The sequence below is a fragment of the Gorilla gorilla genome, chromosome 1 (assembly GCF_029281585.2).
Source record: "Gorilla gorilla gorilla isolate KB3781 chromosome 1, NHGRI_mGorGor1-v2.1_pri, whole genome shotgun sequence".
NCBI classification, from domain to species: domain Eukaryota; kingdom Metazoa; phylum Chordata; class Mammalia; order Primates; family Hominidae; genus Gorilla; species Gorilla gorilla.
The window spans coordinates 144,944,873-144,966,500 of record NC_073224.2 but is presented as its reverse complement, the minus strand read 5'-3'; the positions used below and the strand labels follow the sequence as shown (position 1 = coordinate 144,966,500).

Sequence of the window (21,628 nt, the reverse complement as noted above, 5' to 3'; positions counted from 1 at the left end):
GACCCAGGCTCCTTTCACCTTGTTGCTCTGCCATTCTCCACCTGTAATTCTATTGCTAGGTTAAAGACAATTACTTCAACTCCTGCCATCTTATTCACACCCAGGCAGCAAGGAGGGAAAAAGAGGAAAGGAGGCGCCCATTCCTTTCTATTTAAGAGTGTAACCTGGAAGTTGTACATATCATTTCTGCCCATATCGCATTGGCTAAAGCCTAGTAAATGCCTACAATTAACAGCAAGGGAAGCTTGGAAGTGCATCTGTCAGCTGAGTGGCCAAGTGTTCAGCTAAAACTCTCTTTTCAGAGAAAAAGGGGAACAGTGACATCATAGGTACAACAAGCAGCCTCTGCTCATCTCCACAGATAAAACTGATCTCCAGGAAGTGAGCACGAAGTTGAGGTTCAGAATAAAAGCAGCTGTGAGAGACTTTGGGCCTCCAAGAGACAAGGAGAGCAACACTGGTTCCTGTTAGCATCCAGTTCTTGGGTTTTATCCCTCATTGAGACGCAGAAGTTTTCCTTCCCTTGTGTATAATAAATTCCTGGCTTTGCATAAGCCAGCCCAAGTGGCCTTCTGTTCCCTGATACCAAAACGTCTTGTCTAATACAAACTCATTATATGCTCCTGGAGGGCAAGGGTCACATTTTACTTTTTTATTCCCGACCCAGGATTTAGGTAGTACCAATGCTCAGTAAATAAATACTGATTTGACTTAATGTATTGCTTCCTTCTGCAGCTGGATGCATTTGCTATCTGTCTCCATCATTTTTTGCCAGTTATAGAATGTAGGCCTCCAAATTCCCTCAAAAAGACAGAGAAGGTGGAGTCATGAGGATATCAAGACATGTCTTAATTTGAGAACTGAAGAGGAAAATACTAACAGTTTTGGCACAGCTCTTCCCTGAAATCTGTCAGCACTAAGGGAAGGGCCAGCAACAATAATACAGCAGCAATCTTCATGGCACTGTCAGGCAAATCAGGAGGGCTACAAGGGCCTGCTTCTCTCCCCTGTGTGGACAAATGCTTGTGGCTGTGAGTTAAATACCAACGCAATCAGCTCACTCTCAAATGAAACTGCTCTGGCCCAGACTTGGAGAACAGTCTTGCATGAAACTTTTTTTTCCAGTGTTTTAAATTTAACCAGCTGGAAAGAAGTATCATTTTATTAAATCTTTTTGGCCGGGCGTGGTGGCTCACGCCTGTAATCCCAGCACTTTGGGAGGCCAAGGCAGGCAGATCACCTGAACTCAGGAGTTCAAGACCAGCCTGGCCAACATGGCAAAACCCCGTCTCTACCAAAAATACAAAAATTAGCCAGGCGTGGTGGTGTGCACCTGTAATCCCAGCTACTCAGGAGACTGAGGCAGGGAGAATTGCTTGAAACCAGGAGGCAGGGGTTGCAGTGAGCTAAGATTGCGCCACTGTGCCTGGGTGACAGAGCAAGACTCTGTCTCAAAAAAAATAAAAAATCTTTATAAAATGAAAGATTTGCTTTTTTTTTTTTTTTTTTTTTTTCTAGATGAAGGCTCGCTCTGTTGCCCAGGCTGGAGTGCAGTGGCATGATCTCGGCTCACTGCAAGCTCTGCCTCTCAGGTTCATGCCATTCTCCTGCCTCAGCCTCCCAAGTAGCTGGGACTACCGGCGCCCACCACCACACCCGACTTATTTTTTGTATTTTTAGTAGAGATGGGGTTTTACCATGTTAGCCAGGATGGTCTCGATCTTCTGACCTCATGATCCACCCACCTCGGCCTCCCAAAGTGCAGGGATTACAGGCGTGAGCCACCAAGCCCAGCCTGAAAGATTTGCTTTTTTAATGGGAAATCTGCATTCTATCAAAGGGATAAAAAATAATGCTCGACTAGTTCATTTGATACAAAGGCCAGCACAACACTACCCAAATATATGCTTTTGTTGATCATCTTTGACAGAAAATAAAGCACGGGGTTTTGAGAGGTTTGCCTAACAAGGGCTTTTAAGCTGCATTCTGTGGTATCATAATAAAAACTGCAGGGTTCATGTTAAACCAAATAATTTTACATGTCAGCCTGGCATGTAGAAGGTATTCAGTTAGTTCTTGCTGAATAAGTATATTTCAAACTGTTGCTGAAAGAATAGTCTAGAAACATCTATATGTGATACATTCATATTTCACTCTCAAACCATACAGAATTTGTTAGTGAATACCAAAATTAGCTTCACAGACACTGGGAAGGAAATCAAGACTATTGGGGAGGGAAAGGGGTAGAAAGGGAGGTGTGTGGAGTAGGAGTGGGACCCAGGGAGCTTTTAGTGTACAATGACCGAAAAATTGTAAATTACCGCATTGCTGCCTTCTGCTTTATACTAAGTTTGTCCAACCCGCAGCCTGCGGGCTGCATGCAGCCTAGGATGACTTTGAATCTGGCCCCACACATATTTATAAAGTTTCGTAAAACATTATGAGATTTATGCTTGGGCCTTTTTTTTTTTTTTCTCATCTTATGTCATTAGTGTTAGTGTATTTTATGTGTGGCCCAAGACAATTCTTCTTCCAAAGTGGCCAAAGGAAGCCAAAAAGATTGGACACCCCTGCTCTATACATTACAGTGTATAATTTTATTTTATTTTATTTATTTATTTTTTTGAGACGAGTTTCACTCTTGTTGCCCAGGCTGGAGTGCAATGGTGCAATCTCAGCTCACTGCAACATCCGCCTCCTGGGATCAAGCGATTCTCCTGCCTCAGCCTCCCGAGTAGCTGGGATTACAGGCATGTGCCACCATGCCCAACTAATTTTGTATTTTTAGTAGAGACGGGGTTTCTCCACGTTGGTCAGGCTGGTCTCGAACTCTCAACCTTAGGTGATCCGCCCGCCTTGGCCTCCCAAAGTGTTGGGATTACAAGTGTGAGCCACCGTGCCCGGCCTCAGTGTATAATTTTTACAGCACTAAAGACTCTTAACATTTTTATAATTTTAGAGAAGGGTCACTGAAGACACAATGCTGCTTGGAGAGTTTTTATCCCTTATTCATTTAAGAACATTTTTTCAGATCCTATGTTTCTGAGTCATTTTTTAAAAATGATATGTTTGTTTACCTACATTAAATTAGATGATGCTGTGATACCACTCTTTCCCAAATAAATATGTTTCCTTCAGAGATAACTAGTTCAGCCCATCCCCAGGTTCAATGAGTCACTAAGAGGACTCACAGGACTCAGCCTACTATCATGTAACACTAATGGCTATGATTTATTTCAGCAAAAAGATAACAAGCACAACCAGCAAAGAGAAAAGGCATCTGGGGTGAAGTCTGGGGAAAACCAGGCACAAGCTTCTAAGGCTCCTCTGTCAGTAAAATCACAAAGGATAAATTAACCCCCCAGCAGCAAGTTCTGTGTGTGAAAACAGGTGTGAAATGTTGCCAACCAAGGGAGCTCATTAGAGACTCGGTGCCCCATGTTTTTACTGGAGCCTGGTCATGTAGGCAGCCCCAACCTGGCACATATGGAAATACTGGCTTCCCAGAAGAAAGCAGGTGTTCAGCACAAACCACATTGTTTGCACAAACAGTCTGGCACAATGAACCACTCTTATCAGTTAATGGTGGGAACCCTTGCAAAATCTCAGTTCTCTCCCACATACCAGCCAAGAGCCAATCTTGCAAGCCGGCCTTTTCACAGGCAGTAGTTCGGGCCTGCTATGTTAATTATTTTCTGCACAACATCATCAACAGAGTGACAATAATCATGATAGTGACATTTACAAGTTTGATGGGGTTCTTTTTGCACCCAAAGCTGATGTCTAGTCCCTTTCTTTATCATGAAATTAACATTTATGGAGCCCTTATCACATGCCAGGCGCATGGTTTAAATCTTTTAATATTTACAGTAAATGGGTCCTGTTTTTGTCACAGTTGTACAGATGAGAACATTTAGATCCAGCTAAATGAGTTAAGTAACTTGCCCAAAGTCTCACAACTAATAATTTGTAGTGCTGGGATTGGACCAGGAGGGCCTAACTCTGGAATAGGCACTGGGGAAGTTCTCAACAGTTTCACCACACACCTTCCCTTTCTTTTCTTTCTTTTCTTTTTTCTTTTTTTAATATGGTCATCAAAAATAATTACACATTCACACACACACACACACACACACACACACACACACACACACACACCTATATCTCCCCATACTGTATGGACAGAACACAAATACAACCAGGTATATAACCTGGTGCAGACTGGCCTTCCAATATGTGTTGAGATGAATGAATAATGAAGCACAACATCTGAATGTCTAGCATTTAAGTACCGCATCCTTAAAATATCAACATCATGTCAACTCCTGAAACTCAGTAGAAGGACCCTAATGAAAGAAAACCTAGACAAGGCTCACCAATAAGTGCTTTAGTTACCTGTCCATTTGGACCTGTTTTTTGTTTTGTTTTGTTTTGTTTTTTATCTTTTGAAGTTGAGAAGATTGAATGTCACATTTGAAATAATGCACATATTCATCACCAACAATTTTTTTGAGTCCTTAAAATGTGCAGAGCACAGATTTACTGCCCTCTTTTCAGAGACGTGTCATCAGCAGCTTTGCTGGAACTACCCTAGAAAATTTGGCCACGGTTCTTGCTCTTGCTGTGTCTGGTCAAACCAGCAGGTTTGATTTGGGACTATAACTTCAATATGTGCCACCCGTGTTTCCATCAGAATGGAAGGGATTATAGCCTTCATCAAGTTGGACTAAGTGGTCTTCCCTGAATGGATTATCCAAGACAGCTGCTCAACGAAAGAAACCACTGCTAGCTCTCTGCACATAAAATAAAATTTTTTTAAACTTCAAAAAAATTAAAATAAATTAAAGCCAAGAGCCATAAACAATTGAAAGCATCTGATGCCTGCCTGGTTTTCCCGGTTCCTGCTAGAGCTCAGCTTCAGCCCAGGTGAGACCAGACGCTGTTGTCATACAACAGGCTTAGCCAAACATGTGGATTTGATTTGTCAGAAAGTTAAATTGGGGACTCTAGTGCCTTTTGAAAGACGTAATCTGCTCCAGAGACCTTGCAAAGGGCATGGCTGACCTTGCATCTGTTGTGAAACTGGTAATACCCTCAAGGCAGGGAGGAAAGCAAGTTTTGACAGAGCAGAATCGAGAAGCACGAAGCTGCCAGGAAAGCAGAGGCAGAAAGTATAAAGTAAGATGATAATGATAACTGATTTCTTCTTTGCAATTGATTCTTTCAGGATGCTATCCCAAGGTAATAAGAAGACCTAATGTATACGATGCTTTACTGGTTTTTTTCAAAGGGCTCTCACATGTATGATCTCACATCCTCTTCACAGCAGCCTGGAAAGGAGGCCAGATCTGCATTATTACGCCCATTTTGCAGATGTGACATAGGCATAAGGATAATGTGACTTTTCCAATATCTTGGAACTAGTGACTTGTCTTTTAATCTTGGTCAGTGCTGCTCAATCTTCAATGTCCAGACAAACCACTTGGGGATCAGCAGGTTCAGCAGGCCTGGGGTGGGCTCAAGAGTCTTCATTTCTAACAAGCTCCCAGCTCATACAATAAGAAATCAGAATGCAGAATGCATTACTTTTAAATTGGTTATTTGTTCTTATTCTGAAGTAAAGCCTTCATTCACAAAAAGCATAAAATTGCACAGATGCTTAAAAATATTATTATAGTCCAAATACCGTATGACCTACTACCTGGGTAAGAATTTGAACATGACCTGAAGGCTTCTCCCTCATGGCACCTCACCCCCATTAGCCCTCTCTCTCCTCCCAGGAGAAAACACTGTCTTGGCTTTTGTAATAATTATTTTCTAGCTTTTCTCTAGGAAATGGATGTTTTGAAGAGTTTTTTTGTTGTCGTTTCCCTGGTCCCTGATACTTTGAAATCACCAGTATTTCACACATGATAAAGGTACACAGGCCAAAGAGGTAGATCTTATCTTTTGAAATCTTTAGTAGGAAAATCCCCTAGAGGAGTCCAACTGGGGCTTGCTCTGCAAAAGTGTTCATAAAGAGATGGTATCACCTGCACAAAATACTAACTTTAGGAATGGGGTGTCGTGGGAAAAAAATGGACCCTGGCTCCTTGCTACTATATCAAGTCAATATTTAACAAATCAGTTAGAGACATTCAGAGTCTAATTCTGATGGTGGGACAGATAAGAAATGTCAGTATCCAGACGAGATAATGAAACAGATGAGAAGGACGTTGCTAAATGTTCTGTCTGCCTTAGGTAGTCTCGCTTACAGTGTTTCCTATTCCTTTCATTTGACGAAATCATCAAGCCTAATTTTCAAGAAAACGAAATTTCCTAAAACAACTGCCTGTAAATATTATCTTTCCTTTGTTCAGCCCCCAGGCTGATTAAAAGTTGGACTGGTAGCACATTCAAAGGGGCAAGAACATAAGAGCTGCCAGTGGTTGTATTTAGTACCAGGTGTCTAGGAAGTCTTGATGTAACAAACAGAAGGATGGAAATTTCTCAGATAGCTTGTGACTAGGCCTGGGAACTTAACAGAGAAGAAGGCCAAAAAAGGCTCCTGCTTCTCTAGAAACTGACCCTCCCTCAGGCAGTCTCTACTATGTGTGTATCAGTTAACTATTGCTGTGTAACAAATCATCCCAAAATGTAGTAGTTTAAAACAACAACCACCATTTCTCATGATTCCTTGGTTTGGCTGGGAGATTATGGTGCTGGTCTTCCCGGGACATACTCTGGCTGAGGGCCAGCTGGGCTAGAAGGACTAACATGGTTTCACGCACAGAGCTGACAGTTGGTGCTGGCTGTTGTCTTGGGTACCTCAGATTTCCTCTTTTTTTTTTTTTTTTTGAGATGGAATCTCGCTCTGTCGCTCAGAGTGGAGTGCAGCGGTGCAATCTCGGCTCACTGCAAGCTCCGCCTCCCAGGTTCACACCATTCTCCTGCCTCAGCCTCCCAAGTAGCTGGGACTACAGGCGCCTGCCACCAAGCCCGGCTAATCTTTTGTATTTTTAGTAGAGACAGGGTTTCACCATGTTAGCCAGGATGGTCTTGATCTCCTGACCTTGTGATCTGCACACCTTGACCTCCCAAAGTGCTGGGATTATAGGCGTGAGCCACCACGCCTGGCCGGATTTCCTCATTCTTAAATGTTAGACCCAGGGATGCTAAATATTCAAGATTTTAATGAGCCTCGGTTATTAAACCACTGGTAGCTTGAAATCAGCTGTGGTGGGAATACTTTTACCACAAAAACATAAGCAAATGCTGTAAATCAAGTCTCTTTCTGTGGAATGCTGGTTTACCGGAACACTGCTGCCTACATCTGTGTGTGCCTTGTAGAGCCCTTGCACCACGTGGCTGCTCAGTATGTCTGTTAAATTGAATCCTCAGTTAAGAGACAGAGAGTTGTAAACAATGCTGCAGTCTTAGTGTCAAAAAATATCCAAAAACTTATAAAATTAGGGAACTAGATCCAAGATAGCTGAGTTTCTTTTGAGGATATGCAATGATCACCACACACACACACACATTCTCTCTCTCTCTCTCTCTCCCCCACTCTCTCTCTTTCTTTCTCCCTACATATTGTAAACAGCATCAGCAGATCTGTTCATTTAAACTGTCACAGTTTTTGGATGGGGAGTTTCTGACTCTGGCATAAGTGTGTAATTATACACTTATATCCTGAAATATAAATGTAATCATCTAGTTTCCCACAGGACAGGAGTCCATAAAGCTACACTGATGTGTCTGAGAGAGATATGAAGGTGAAGAAGAGATAGGACAGTCAAGAGGCATGCCGCGCCGTGTATCTTTATTTCTGTCCTCACTGTGTTGTCTGTGTTCTGGCATATTTTGACTTGCGCCTTTCTATGGCTGCCTCTGCACATATCTCTGTCTCTTCTGCTGTTGACTAGAGTGGGTAGTTTGTCTAGTTTTCTCTGAATTTGTTTGGGTCCCCCTCAGATCTCTATCGTGGTGAAAGAGGAGTATGCATAGCAATTTTGGTTAGTTGCCTTTTCTGCATAGATTGCTATGTTTCTTGGCTAAGCATTCCCCGGGGCCTTGGAAAGCACTGACCTCCTGCATTTCCAGGACTTGTTTGCATCCGGAAAATGACTAATTAGGTCCTTGGGACTTCCTTACGTTCCTATCCCAGGTATCTTCTTTGCTTCTTCCACTGCCTTTTTTTTTTCTTTTTCCTTTTTTGACTGGCCAGAGAAAAGTAAAGAACAAAAGTAAAGCTCATAAACATAGTCTATCCACTTTTACTTGTGTTGCAAAACAGTCTCCTGTGCTGCTGGCTTTCCTTCCTTTGCCCAGTCTTAAATGTTAGCGCTCCCCAAGGTTTTCTCTTTTGACCTTTGACTTCTGCCTCCTCTCACTTACTGGGTGGTCCTGGGTGATTTAATCCACTCCCTATTACTGAAACTGATGGCCCAAGCCAGACAGCCCCAGAGCCATGTATTCACTTACCTACTGGACATCTCTAATGGAATATCCCATATGTTCTCAATGCTTACATTCTGATCGACACTTACTGCCTATTTCCTTAAACCTCAGCTTATAGGAGACATTCTAGACATCTTCTCCCTCATCTTCAGACCCATCCTATTGAGTCTACCTGTTTCAGTTATCCATTGCTGTATAAAAAACTACCCTAGGCCAGGCGTGGTGGCTCACGCCTGTAATCCCAACACTTTGGGAGGCCAAGGTGGGTGGATCATTTGAGGTCAGGAGTTCAAACCCAGCCTGGCCAACATGATGAAACCACATCTCTACTAAAAATATGAAAAGTAGCTGGGCGGTAGTGGCACACACCTGTAATCCCAACTACTCAGGAGGCTGAGGCAGGAAATTCGCTTAAGCCTGGGAGGCGAGGGTTGCAGTGAGCCAAGATCATGCCACTGCACGCTAGTCTGGGCAACAGAGTGAGACCCTATCTCAAATAAATAAATAAATAAATACAAATAGAAATAAAAAACTACCCTAAAACTTAGTGGCTTAGAACGATTTATTATTTCTCATGATGCCATGGGTTGCCTGGGTATTCCTCTGTCGGTTTCCCCTGGGCTCCTTCATGTGTCTGCATAAGTTAGTGACAGCTGGGCTGGAAGGCCTAAGAGGGTCTCCCTCACACGTCTGACAGTTGACGTTGGGGAATGGTTGCTGGCTAGAGAGCCTCAGTTCTTCTCCATGTGGCCTCTCATCTTCCACTAGGCCAGACTGCCTTCCTTGCATTGGAGTCTCAGGGCAGCTTTCCAAATGAACAAAGGCAGAAGCTGCCAGGCCTGTTAGGCCTAAGCTTCAGGACGCTTAGGTCATGTCTGCTGCATTGTATTTGTCAAAACAAGTCACAAGTCCAGCCCAGATCCAAGAGGGTGGAAAAACGAACTCCACTCCTCCAAGGGAGAAGCAGCAAGGTCACACTGCAAAGGAGCATACAAACTGGGATGGGAGGAATTTATGAGCATAAAACAAACTAGCACACTAGCATATGAAGGCCTATGGAATTTGTTCTCTGTCAAGGTCTGTCCCAATCTGACCTGTGTTTTAGGATGATAACTCTGGTGATTTGTGGATATGAGTTAAAAAGGTCAGAGATTAGAAATAGGAAGCCCAGCAGGGAGTACATTTCAGTAGGCTAGGCAAGAAGGAAGAGGGCATTGTTCATAGGCTAGGGATGGGGAGTGCATATGGAGAAATGGACATGAGATATTTCTGAAGTAGAATTAGAGAGAGGCCAGTGTTTACTATATGCTCTGTACCAGCATAGGTGATATAGGGAGATGTGAGTAAGATATTAGTAAGAGCCAGCCAACAAATAGATACTCAAATATTTGTCTGGTTAATGAGGAACTTAAAATCTTTTTTGGAAAAAAGGAAAACCTAACAACAACAAAAAAAGATTCTAGTGAACTACACATGTTTACTTCATCTGATTACAGAACCTCTCTTTCTCGTTTTTTTATTTTTTTGAGAAGCAGTCTTGCTTTGCTGCCCAGGCTGGAGTGCAGTGGCACGATCTCAGCTCACTGCAACCTCTGCCTCCTGGGTTCAAGTGATTCTTGTGCCTCAGCCTCCTGAGTAGCTGGGACTACAGGCATGCACAACCATGCTTGGCTAATTTTTGTATTTTTAGTAGAGACAGGGTTTCAACATGTTGGCCAGGCTGGTCTCAAACTCCTGACCTCAAGTGATCTGCCCACCTTGGCCTCCCAAAGTGCTGGGATTACAGGAGTGAGCCACAGCGCCCGGCCACTTTCCCTCTTCTGAACACACATTATACTTACCATCTGTCCTGTTCTCTGCGCATGTAATAACATACTGCCTTCTACTGTTTTGTTTTGTTTTTTTGAGACAGAGTCTCTCTCTGTTGCTCAGGCTGGAGTGCAGTGGCTCAACCCTTGGCTCACTGCAGCCTCAACCTCCTGGCTCAGGCCATCCTCTTGTCTCAGCTACCTGAGTAGCTTGGGTTCCAGATGTGCTCCACCACACCTGGCTAATGTTTTGTAGAGACAGGGTCTCGCTTTGTTGCCCAGTCTGGTCTTGAACCCCTGAGCTCAAGCAATCCTCCCACCTTGGCCTCCTAAATTGCTGTGAGTAGAGACATGAGCCACTGTGCTGGCCTTCTATTATTATTTAACCTTTTTATTTTTGTTAACCTTATTTTTCTTGCTAGATTTTAGATCTGTGAAAGGTCTAATGATGTGAGGCCACTCAGGAAATGCACAGAATAAGCTCTGTGCCATATTAGAAGGAAACAAATTGGATGGGGACTCTTGTCAGAGAAAACACCAAAGAGATTAGAGTTGCAGTGGAATAATTCTTAAAAACACACATAAGACAGCAAGTGTTCACCAAGAAGATTGGTGGCTACCAAATGCTTGCTCCCTTTTCCGTAGCAGAAAGTTGTTGTTGGGAAGTGGCTCTGCAGTCAAGGGCCATCTTCCCCAGCCCCACCATTCCTCTCCATGGAGTCATGTGATTCATTCTCAGCAAAGGAAAGTGAGTGGGAATGGTGGAGGCCACATCTGGGCCACCATGGTTAAGACACAGATTTGCCTTCTCTATTCTCACTTTCCTTTCTGCCAGCTGGACATAGAGGATGCAGAGGGCCTGGAGGATAGTGGATCATGGGTGAAAGAAGCTTGGGTGTCTGAATTACTGCATGGTGGAAAAACTCCCCCCAACAGGGAACTCTGGCTTTGGGCTGCTCTTTGAGAGAGACATAAATTCATTGTGTTCAGCCACTGAAATGTGGGAGGATTATTTGTTACAGCAGTGTATTAGTCAGGGTTCTCCAGACAGATAGGACCAATTGGTTATGTATACGTATAGAAAGAGATTCATTGAGATTTATTGTAAGGGATTGGCTCATACAACTATGAAGGCTGGCAAATTCAAAATCTGCAAGGTAATTAGCCAGGCATGGTGACATGTGCCTGTAGTCCCAGCTACTCGAGAGGCTGAGGCAGGAGGATCACTTGATCCCAGGAGGTCAAGGCAGCTGTGATCATGCCACTGGACTTCAGCCTGGATGACAGAGTGAGATTCTGTCTCAACAATCAAACAAACAAACAAAAATTTGCAAGGTAGGCCAGCAGGCTGAAGACCCAGGGAGGGCTGATATACAGTTCAAGTCCAAAGGCCATGTGCTAGTAGAATTTCCTCTTGCTAGGGGAGGTGAGACCTTTGTTCTATTCACCCCTTCCACTGATTAGATGAGACCCACCCACACCATGGTGGGCAATCTGCTTTACTCAAAGTTGACAGACTTAAATTCTAATCTAATTCAAAAGCACCATCACAAAAACATCCAGAATAATGTTTCACCACTCTCTGGGCACCGTGGCCCAGCCAATTAACCACCCCAAGCAGCTAATACTTCCTTTATTTGCACCAAGATGTGTTGCGACTAGTAGCCAACTCATGCAGAAATGTCATATTTCTCCTCTGTCTTCACTTAGAGGCTGTTCCTACCCTGGTAAAGAAAGACACATTATTTTCAAGGTATAGTGAATACCTCAAACTTTCTACCACGATATAATGACTTGTTTGCAAAAGCCCTGGAGAACGGAGCATAATCATGACATTGTAATCCATTACGTCTGCATAGGAAAGGATATGGTCACCTGGGTTTTATTAAACAATTTCTGTCTCTGCCTAGAATCAGAATCAGACACAGCGAAGATTACCACCAAGGAGCCTGCCCCACGTTTCCATTTTCAACAGAAATAAATGATGGGTTATTCTTGCAGTTGAGTGCCCTTTAGAGTGAGGTCGCCTGACTTCTGTTGTGTTCACTGTTGTGCCTTTCATGTCTTGATTTTTATGATGAAGTTTATAAGCAGGGTAGAACAACAGGACTGAAAAGAGGATGGATATAAACCAGTACCTTAGGGAACAACTAGTAAAATTAACTTCCTTACCTTTGGCAGCAAAAATGGGCACTCAAAAGCTAAACATCTCCCCTGCCCCTTGCCATGTTTTATAAGAAGTGGAGGGGAATTAGTATTATTTCTTGGCTCTAACAATAAAACTAAAAAGTTTACTACAACCAGCATTCTGATCAATGCCCTGTAATAATCTAAGTAACTTACTACCCTCTTTATGAAGCCCACCCTTACCACTCTAGAACTCTTTATTTCTTTTCTTTTCTTTTTTTTTTTTTGAGATGGAGTCTTGCTCTGTCACCCAGGCTAGAGTGCAATGGCACAATTTCAGCTCACTGCAACCTCCGCCTCCCAGGTTCAAGTGATTCTCCTGCCTCAGCCTCCTGAGTAGCTGCGATTACAGGCACCTGCTACCATGCCCGGCTAATTTTTGTATTTTTAGTACAGACAGGGTTTCACCATGTTGGTCAGGCTGGTCTCGAACTCCTGACCTCAGGTGATCCAGCCTCCTCAGTCCCCAAAGTGCTGGGATTACAGGCTTGAGCTACCATGCCCGGCCAGGACTCTATTTCACAAGCATTTATTCACAAATATCAATTGAGCATCTACTATATAGTGCTATATAGCGTTACATCAAGAATTGTAAAGAACTCGAAAAAGCACAAGTTGTGGTCTCATACATCTCGATAAACTCAAGATATAATATCCACGTACACTAACTTTGTGTGTGTCAGAGTGTGTATGCTTAAAGGATAATGCTATTCTGCTTTTATTTATTTATTTTTTAAATTTTTTGAGTCACTGTGTTGCCCAGGTTGGAGTGCAGTGGTGCAGTCACCACTCACTGCAGCCTGGACCTCCCAGGCTAGGTGATCCTCCTGCCTCCGCCTCCTGAGTAGCTGGGACCACAGGCACACACCACCACATCCAGCTAATTTTTAAAATTATTTGTATCCATGGTGTCTCTCTATGTTGTTCAGGCTGGTCTCAAACTCCTGGGCTCAAGCAATCCTCCCACCTCAGTGCTGGGATTACAGGTGTGAGCCACTGCACCTGCCCAAGTCCAGGAGGAAGTTTAACCCTCTGTGTTCCTCTTGGACTTTCCTTGTCTAGGATATCTGAACACTGTCTATGGCCGGTAGAACGGGCTGGTTTTATAGATCCCTTACCTTGAAGGCCAATCTGCCTCTCTGATCTCTTTTTAAAAATCCCTTTTTCCTCTGAATTGTAATGGAATTACATAATCACTACTGAGGGGATCTGGGACAGGGACAAGAGGGGATAGGGAGATCTTCTCATTTGTGGGGGAGAGTGGGAGTGTCCGGCAGCCCAGGGGCCTGTGGGTCTGGTCTATTTCCTGAGAGTCCCTCCCTGATTCTAGAAGGAGGACAGGGCAGACATGGCATGAGGAGGAAGCCTGTTGACTTGTTGACTTGCAAAGAATCTTAGCAAGGTGCCAGAGTGAATGCACCCAGACACGGGGAAGCCCACCATGTGGACATAGCTTGGTTGCTGCATGTGTAACTAGAAAAAATACAGTTGTCTGTTGCTGGCTTCCTGCTTCTCCCTTTTTTTCCCCATCACTTGTTCTTGAAGCTAGTGGGAGTTGGATTCTTCCTGTTTGACCGTGTTGGAGGGATATCCTAGCCTTCAGCTCTGTGGCCTGCAAGCCCCTCAGGCCTCTCTCATACCTCAAAGAGGAGAGATGGGGTTAGGAAGAGACTTCCTACTTTCACTATATAGTGCAGCTCTTGGTTTATTTATCAGATTGAAATGTTTGTTTGTTTATTTATTTATTTATTTCAGACAGAGTCTCACTCTGTCACCCAGGCTGAAGTGCAGTGGTGCCATCTTGGCTCACTGCAACCTCCGCCTCCCGGGCTCAAGCAATTCTCCTGCCTCAGCCTCCAGAGTAACTGGGATCACAGGCATGTGCCACCATGCCTGGCTAATTTTTGTATTTTTTTTTTTTTTAGTAGAGACAGGATTTCACCATGTTGGCCATATGGTCTCAAACTCCTGGGCTCAAGTGATCTGCCTTCCTTGGCTTCACAAAGTGCTGGGATTACAGGAGTGAGCCACCACGCCTGGCCTGGATTGAAAACTTTAGACTGAGGTTTAGGTACTTTTGTTGGGTTCAACCTTCAGTAATTCCTCTAGGCTAGGGTTCAGTCCCAGTAACCAAGCTCACCAGTCCTTGCTCCCAAATATAACTGCTACTTTTCTCTTTTTTTTTTCAAGCTGAACCTCAAAAAGTTAGCCTGGTGAGGGGAGGATGATGAGATTTCCCCTCTTGTCACATAAACAAGGAAGTAAAGGAGGCCCCTTGTGCTCTCAGAACTCCAAGCATGAAACGATGTGAGTCTAAGCATTTAAATCACTTATCTGGGATGAAGCATAAAAAGCTTGATTTTTTTTTTAAACCAATTAGGTTTTAGCCTCCATGATACATTTTGGGGCCTGTGGTTATCACTGCAGTTACACTTCAATTCATGCACTGGATACTTTGAAAAGGTTTAATAAACAATAAGAATATCAGCTGCCATTTATATTTATGCTCCTAGCACTGTCCCAGGGGCTTTAATATGGTACCTATAACCCTTCCAATTATTCTCATTTTAGAGTAGAGATAACTAAGACACAGAGAGGTGAAAAAAATAAGCAAACAAAAAAACCTGCCCAAGGACACACGACAGGTCAGAGGTTAAAAAAAAAAAATTAGCTGGGCGTGGTGGCGCACGCCTGTGATCTCAGCTACTCTAGAGGCTGAGGCAGGGTTCACACTCCGGGCTCTTGGTTTACCGAAGTTCTCTTCATTTATTCCACTATCTCATAAGAAAAGTGAAGCAAATCAAGTCACACTTTAAATCGACTGAGGAGATTTTGCTGTAGAAAGGAATCTGGTAAATCCCTTCATCAAGTAAATAATCCTTTGTGTGTAAATCTGGACTTATATAAAGTATATGTTTTTTGGCATGGTTAAGGTGAGCTACCATGTTCCTTTCCGGAAAGTAAAGATGATTTAAGGAATATGAAGGAGGCCTTTGTTCATTCCTTTGATGGATATTTATTCAGTGCTCCTCTGTGGGAATGCTAAGATGAGAAAAGCAGACGGTCCCTGTCTTCAGGGAGCATATCATTTTTCACTACCCCTTGTTATTGGGTTGCTAAAAAAGAGAATGTCTGTTTTATTTGTGGAAGTCAGTAGTTTAAAAAACTTTTATTTTCTTTTCTGCTTATCGCAGTAATGCATCTCATTAAAAAGTGTAAAAAAACCAAACATTATAAGAATGTATAATACAAAAAGTTAGTTTTCAGTATTGCCAGCCCCAAAGAAACAACCACGGTTATAGATGAAAATTTTAACCCTTAAAACTCTTTCTCCAGAGGAGAAACAGAGAATACCAGCTAGTAATTTCCCTATCCTGGCTCCTGCAGTACCTTCAGGACTTGGAGATTTTTTTTTTTTTTTTTTTTTTTTTTTACTGGGCGGCTCCTGACCTTGGGGCAAACAGAAACACAGCTGAAAGTAAATATGGAACAAAACTCTGGCCATGGGGCCTGAGAAAGGCTTTTTTCCACTGCCTTTTAAATGTATTTTCATGAAAAGACACCAAAGACATTTAAAGTTAGGATTGTTCTAGAAAATCCAGGATAGATAGCCACCAGATGTCTATGGGGAATCAGGGCACACCACAGTAAACACTCAATAGATATTTGCTGGAGGGAGGAATGAAGACTGTACTTATATTTAGAAAATTAAAACAACCCTGAAATACATGCTGGATTTTACAGATTTTCGATTTATCTCCTCCTCTTTTTTTTTTTCCCCCATGCAGAGCAAAGGGAAAAACAGCTAAGTGTTTCCTGGCTGAATTTTATTTTGCTTTCAGTTTCTGCCATTTCAGTTCCTGTTATCGTGCTTTGAGGTGCACTGAACTGCAGCAAACCCAGGGGATCCAAGGCTATGTTGAAAAGCCTTTGACCACAGTGCAGGGAGCAGAAGACATTAATGACGTGATGTCGACACAGCCCGCACTCAGGATCCTCCAGGAAAAGAACACAGAGATAACCCCGGATCGATGGTACTTTTTGAAAATGCTTTACTGCAAAAGAGTGGCTAGGGTTTTACAAGGGCTATGAAGAAACATATTAAGGTTAATAAAGCTTTTTATTGAGTGTTTACTGAGTGTTACTATGTGCTTTACATCTATTAACTCATTTCATCTTCAAAACAACCCTATAAAGACGTTACAACTATAGTCCTAACCTTACAAATGAAACAACTGAGGCACAGTGAAGTGCAGTGGCCTGCCCAGGTAAAAAGCAAGACAGAATTTGAACCCAGGCAGCCTGACCCCAGGGTCCAGGTATTAAACCATTCTGCTATAGTGCCTCTAAGATAACAGAGAAACTTGATGAATTACTGGGTTACTGAATTTTAGTTTACATAGGTTGTTTTTTTCCCCTTAAGAGTAGAACAAAACATACCTAAAGTATGGAAAATAACATTTATTTTATTTTATTTATTTATTTGAGATGGAGTCTTGCTCTGTCACCAGGCTGGAGTGCAATGGTGCGATCTAGGCTCACTGAAACCTCCGCCTCCCAGGTTCAAGCAATTCTCCTGTCTCAGCCTCCCGAGTAGCTGTGATTACAGACATGCGCCACCACGCCCAGCTAATTTTTGTATTTTTAGTAGAGACAGGGTTTCACCATGTTGGCCAAGCTGGTCTCGAACTCCTGACCTCAGGTGATCCACCTGCCTCGGCCTCCCAAAGTGCTGGGATTACAGGCGTCAGCCACTGCGCCCAGCCAAAAATAACATTTAGAAAAGTTTTTAGCCTTGGAGCCCTGGAGGCAGAGGCCGCAGTTAGCCGTGATCACGCCTAGGCACTCCAGCCTAGGTGACAGAGCAAGACTCTGTCTCATAACAAATGACTTCCGATGGGACAGCCCAATGGGAGCTATAGAAAGCCAATGGGAAGTAAAATTGGATGACTTATGCCCTTGACTGCAGGAATGCAATCACTGTGGGTAATGGGAGGATAAATGGGAGAATGGAGGCAGGGATTTAAGCCTTGCCATCCATGTTTACTAGCTGCAATTAACCCTGGGAGTTTCTTAGCCTCCAGAGTTGGCTTCCCTCTGAGTTGTGGGTTGGTCCCAAAGATACCAAAATTTATTCCAGTTATAAGTTATATTTTAACCAAATTTCTGGTCTCCATTTTTCCTTGGAGAATCACACAAGAAAGGAAATAAGACTGAGTTTCTCCAAAAATAAAATTATGTCATTTTTCTTTTCTTTTGAATTCCATTGATAAGCTAAGTGCAGAAAATAGTCCACTGCGAGTGTCAAACTTGTAGATGAGAAGCACAGCACATCAAACAAAAACCTCAAGGTGTAAGAGTCTTTTTTTTTTTTTTAATCAAAATTATGCAAATAACAGATGAGGCTGGACGTGGTGGCTAATGCCTATAATCCCAGCACTTTGGGAGGCTGAGGCCGGGCAGATCATGAGGTCGGGAGTTTGAGACCAGCCTGACCAACATGGTGAAACCCAGTCTCTACTAAAAATACAAAAATTAGCCAGGCGTGGTGGTGCACACCTGTAATCTCAACTACTTGAGAGGCTGAGGCAGGAGAATCACTTGAACCCGGGAGGTGGAGGTTGCAGTGAGCTGAGACTGTGCCATTGCACTCCAGCCTGGGCAACAGAGGGAGACTCCGTCTCAAAAAAAAAAGAAAAAAGAAAAAAATAACAGATAATAACCTGATCAGGGAGAAAATTCAAATGTATAGAAACCCATGTTCAAAAAAGTTAGAGTTCTTCATTTCCTTAATTTTATCTCCTCCACGGGGTAAGTATAAATTTAAGTGAAGAAAATGATTTTAATAAAGTCAATTTAAAAAATTAGCTTCTGCTCTGAAAACCAGAATGACAAAATTTAGCCTTAAGTTTGTGTTCTTGTTATCATTTATTCATTGATAGGTGGTATCTCTTTAGCTCTCATGGTAGTCAAGCTGTTATCTGAGTTTCAGGTACTGTAAATGTGCTTTAATTGTGTAGTTTTTTTTTTTTTTAGAGACAGGGTCTCATTCTATTGCCCAGAGTGGAGTGCAGTGGCATGATCATAGCTCACTGCAGCCTTGAACTCCTGGGCTCAGGCTATCTTCCTTCCTCAGGCTCCAGGGTAGCTGAAACTACAGGTGCACACCACCGCTCCTGGCTATTTTTAAAAATTTTTTGTAGAGATAGGGTCTTACTATGTCGTCCAGGGTGGTTTTGAATTCCTGGCCTCAAGTGATCCTCGCACTTCAGCCTCTCAAAGTGCTGGGATTTCAGATGCTACCATGCTCGGCCTGTGTATTCTTTAATAGATCTGCATGATAATTCAAAAGTCAATTGTTCTCTCTTTAGTGCTTTGGGTAAAATGCAGTGGAGTGGAAAGTCGGCCTGGGAGCTAGAATGCCTTAGTTTTAGTTAGGGCTTTTGTGACCAGCCACCTGTGTCTTGGAGTATCTTTGGTCCTGTGTCCTCACCTGCTAAAAATATAAGTGAGGTGTCCAGTTATAGACCTTCTATCTCTAAATTCTGTGTTTTCACATCTGAGGTGTTTTTTTTGTTTTTTTTTTTGAGATGGCCTGGCCTGTTGCCCAGGCTGGAGTGCAGTGGCATGATCTCGTCTCACTGCAACCTCCACCTCCTGGGTTCAAGCGATTCTCCTGCCTCAGCCTCCTGAGTAGCTGGGATCACAGGCACACACCACCACGCCCGGCTAATTTTTGTATTTTTAGTAGAGATGAGGGTCTACCATGTTGGCTAGGCTGGTTTCGAACTCCTGGCCTCAGGTGATCTGCCCCCTTCGGCTTCCCAAAGTGCTGGGATTACAGGTGTGAGCCACCGCACCTGGCCTCACATCTGAGTTAGTAACTTCTGTTGATGGTACTCAAAGAAGAAGAAAAATATCTAATTTAAATTTTTCTTTTGCTGACTGCAAGCAGAATTAGCTTATTTGTGCTTTAGCAAACTCCTACTCCTATGGTTCTGTCTTTTGTTTCAACCCCATAATGGCTATTTTGTATCTCAAACTTATATTCACATGATTACATCTGATTTATTTTGCATGTCAGTCTAACCACTAAGCATATGTCATCACGTTACTTAATTTATAACAGAACATAAATTTGCTGTGTTGGCTCCTTTAGTTAAAATAGAATCTAGTAATTTACAGTCACCCACAAAGTAATTCACAGTGAAGAATACTAAATAACAATTAACAATGGCCAAGAGGCTCAGGAGAGAAAAAAATTCAAGGCAGATTTCTGTTAAAAAAAAAAAACCATTTTCTTAAAAAAAAAAAAAAGCTACTATCTTGTTTTCTATCTTTTTTTCTGGCATTCTGCTGTCCACAGAGGCAGGTTTTTGTTTTTTGTTTTGTTTTTTATTTTTGAGACGGAGTCTCGCTCTGTCACCCAGGCTGGAGTGCAGTGGTGTGATCTCAGCTCACTGCAACCTCTGCCTCCCAGGTTCAAGCTATTCTCCTGCCTCAGCCTCCTGGGTAGCTGGGACTACAGGCGCGTGCCACCACACTCCGCTAATTTTTTTTTTTTTTTTTTGTATTTTTAGTAGAGACGGGGTTTCACCATGTTAGCCAGGATGGTCTCAGTTTCCTGACCTTGTGATCTGCCTGCCTCGGCCTCCCAAAGTGCTGGGATTACAGGCATGAGCCACCGCACCCAGCCACCAGAGACAGTTTTATACTCTTCATTTTTGGAAGAGCCCCTCTCTAAAAAGCCTCAGAATCTTTTAGTATCTTTCTGCAGGGGGAGAGGGGAAGGTATACAGAGAATCTAATGAAATCTATAGCTTGTCTTCCAGAAAATACATAGATACACGTAAATCCCCAAAGTCATAGCCATTTCCATGGACTCCAGTTTAAGAATCCCTGGCTTAGAAGTTGGGGAAAACAAGATCCAAAAATGTTGGATATATGATTACTGAGTATATTATACAGTAAACAATGGTATAAGCCAGACCCTTAGTATTCCAAAATATTTAATATATAATTTGGGTAGGGAGTAAATTAACTCCTATTTACAATCCCGTAAATTTATGAAAAATATCATGTTAACAGGTTTGGTTAAACAAATCTGGGTTTGAGACCACTGTGCCCCTCTCCAGAACAGTAGCAGAAAAATGTAAGGAAATCCTTCCATTGTTACTGACTCGTTTCCTTTTCAGAACTGGAATATACCTTTTAACATGCGTTGCCTTATACTTAAATCTATACATTCAGCATTCTTATATAAGTCACGACTCTTTCTTTCTTTCTTTGTTTGCAATAGAAAAGTCCCTAACAAAACAAGGATTCATGTGGTAGCCCTTGGATACTTTAATTATGTGACTAGACAATAGAGGAAACAACAAATTCATAAAAACCGTGACATTCTAAATCACAATTGTCAAGATTGATACCAAGTTAGAGCCTCCACAAAAATCACTGATGCTTCTAAGAATTCGATGACTTCTGTTGTTCGAATCAGATCACTCTAGCCAATGTTGATATGAAGAATGTATGGGCAGCTCCCCAAAGACATGTTGCCACTTACTCCAGTGTTTTTAGGACAGAAACAGAAAACTTTTCCTGGTGGTTTATAAATCCTTCTAGGAGTTCTCACTGGTTTACGGACAAAGGCAGTCTTTTAAGAAAACTTTGTTTAAAAAAAATTATAACCGACAGGAGGCTGTAATAACAATTTGAAACATGAAATACATACATGAAATACATAAAAAGAAAACTAAAGCAAAAGGAAGGAGACTCCAATTAGGAGTCTGGAGTGGCTTTATTAAGCCCATGACTTTAAAGCATGTTGAGAGGCAGACAAGTGACTTCTCTAAGCATAATGAATGGAGTTTTTCCATTAAAGAAAGGCTGTACTATTACTCTACATGTCCAGCAAAAACTAGTTTCATTTCAGAATTAATTTTTTCAATAGTAGAAATTACATTTTTTCTACTTTCCTCTTGGCTCTTTCCTTATTCCTTTCTTGGGTCTTATGCTACATGTTTCACCAAATGGCCAGCTGCTGTTTACTCTGCTTGCTCTGATGAAAAGATCATTTGCTGCCATGCGAGTGGGAATCTCCCAGCTTTACCATTTTGTCTGCTGGGCCTCTCTCCTGTTCCCGCCACCATTATTGGGGTTGACACTAAGAAACGCTCACAGGAAACTGGTGCCAG

At 42.6% G+C, this 21,628-nt stretch overlaps 1 long non-coding RNA gene across 4 annotated transcripts in view; it reads left to right on the top strand.

Moving 5' to 3' along the window:
* The window catches only part of LOC101136314 (uncharacterized), a 52,847-nt gene that overhangs the window by 19,487 nt on the left and 11,732 nt on the right, over positions 1 to 21,628 (top strand). For 3 of the 4 annotated variants that reach the window (XR_010130386.1, XR_010130387.1, XR_010130390.1), the window contains 2 exons: positions 14,625 to 14,741; positions 16,223 to 16,568. This is a non-coding gene — a long non-coding RNA (uncharacterized lncRNA). Of the gene's footprint in view, positions 1 to 14,624; positions 14,742 to 16,222; positions 16,569 to 21,628 lie in introns of those variants that run through there. The other variant, XR_010130388.1, reaches the window with a different exon arrangement.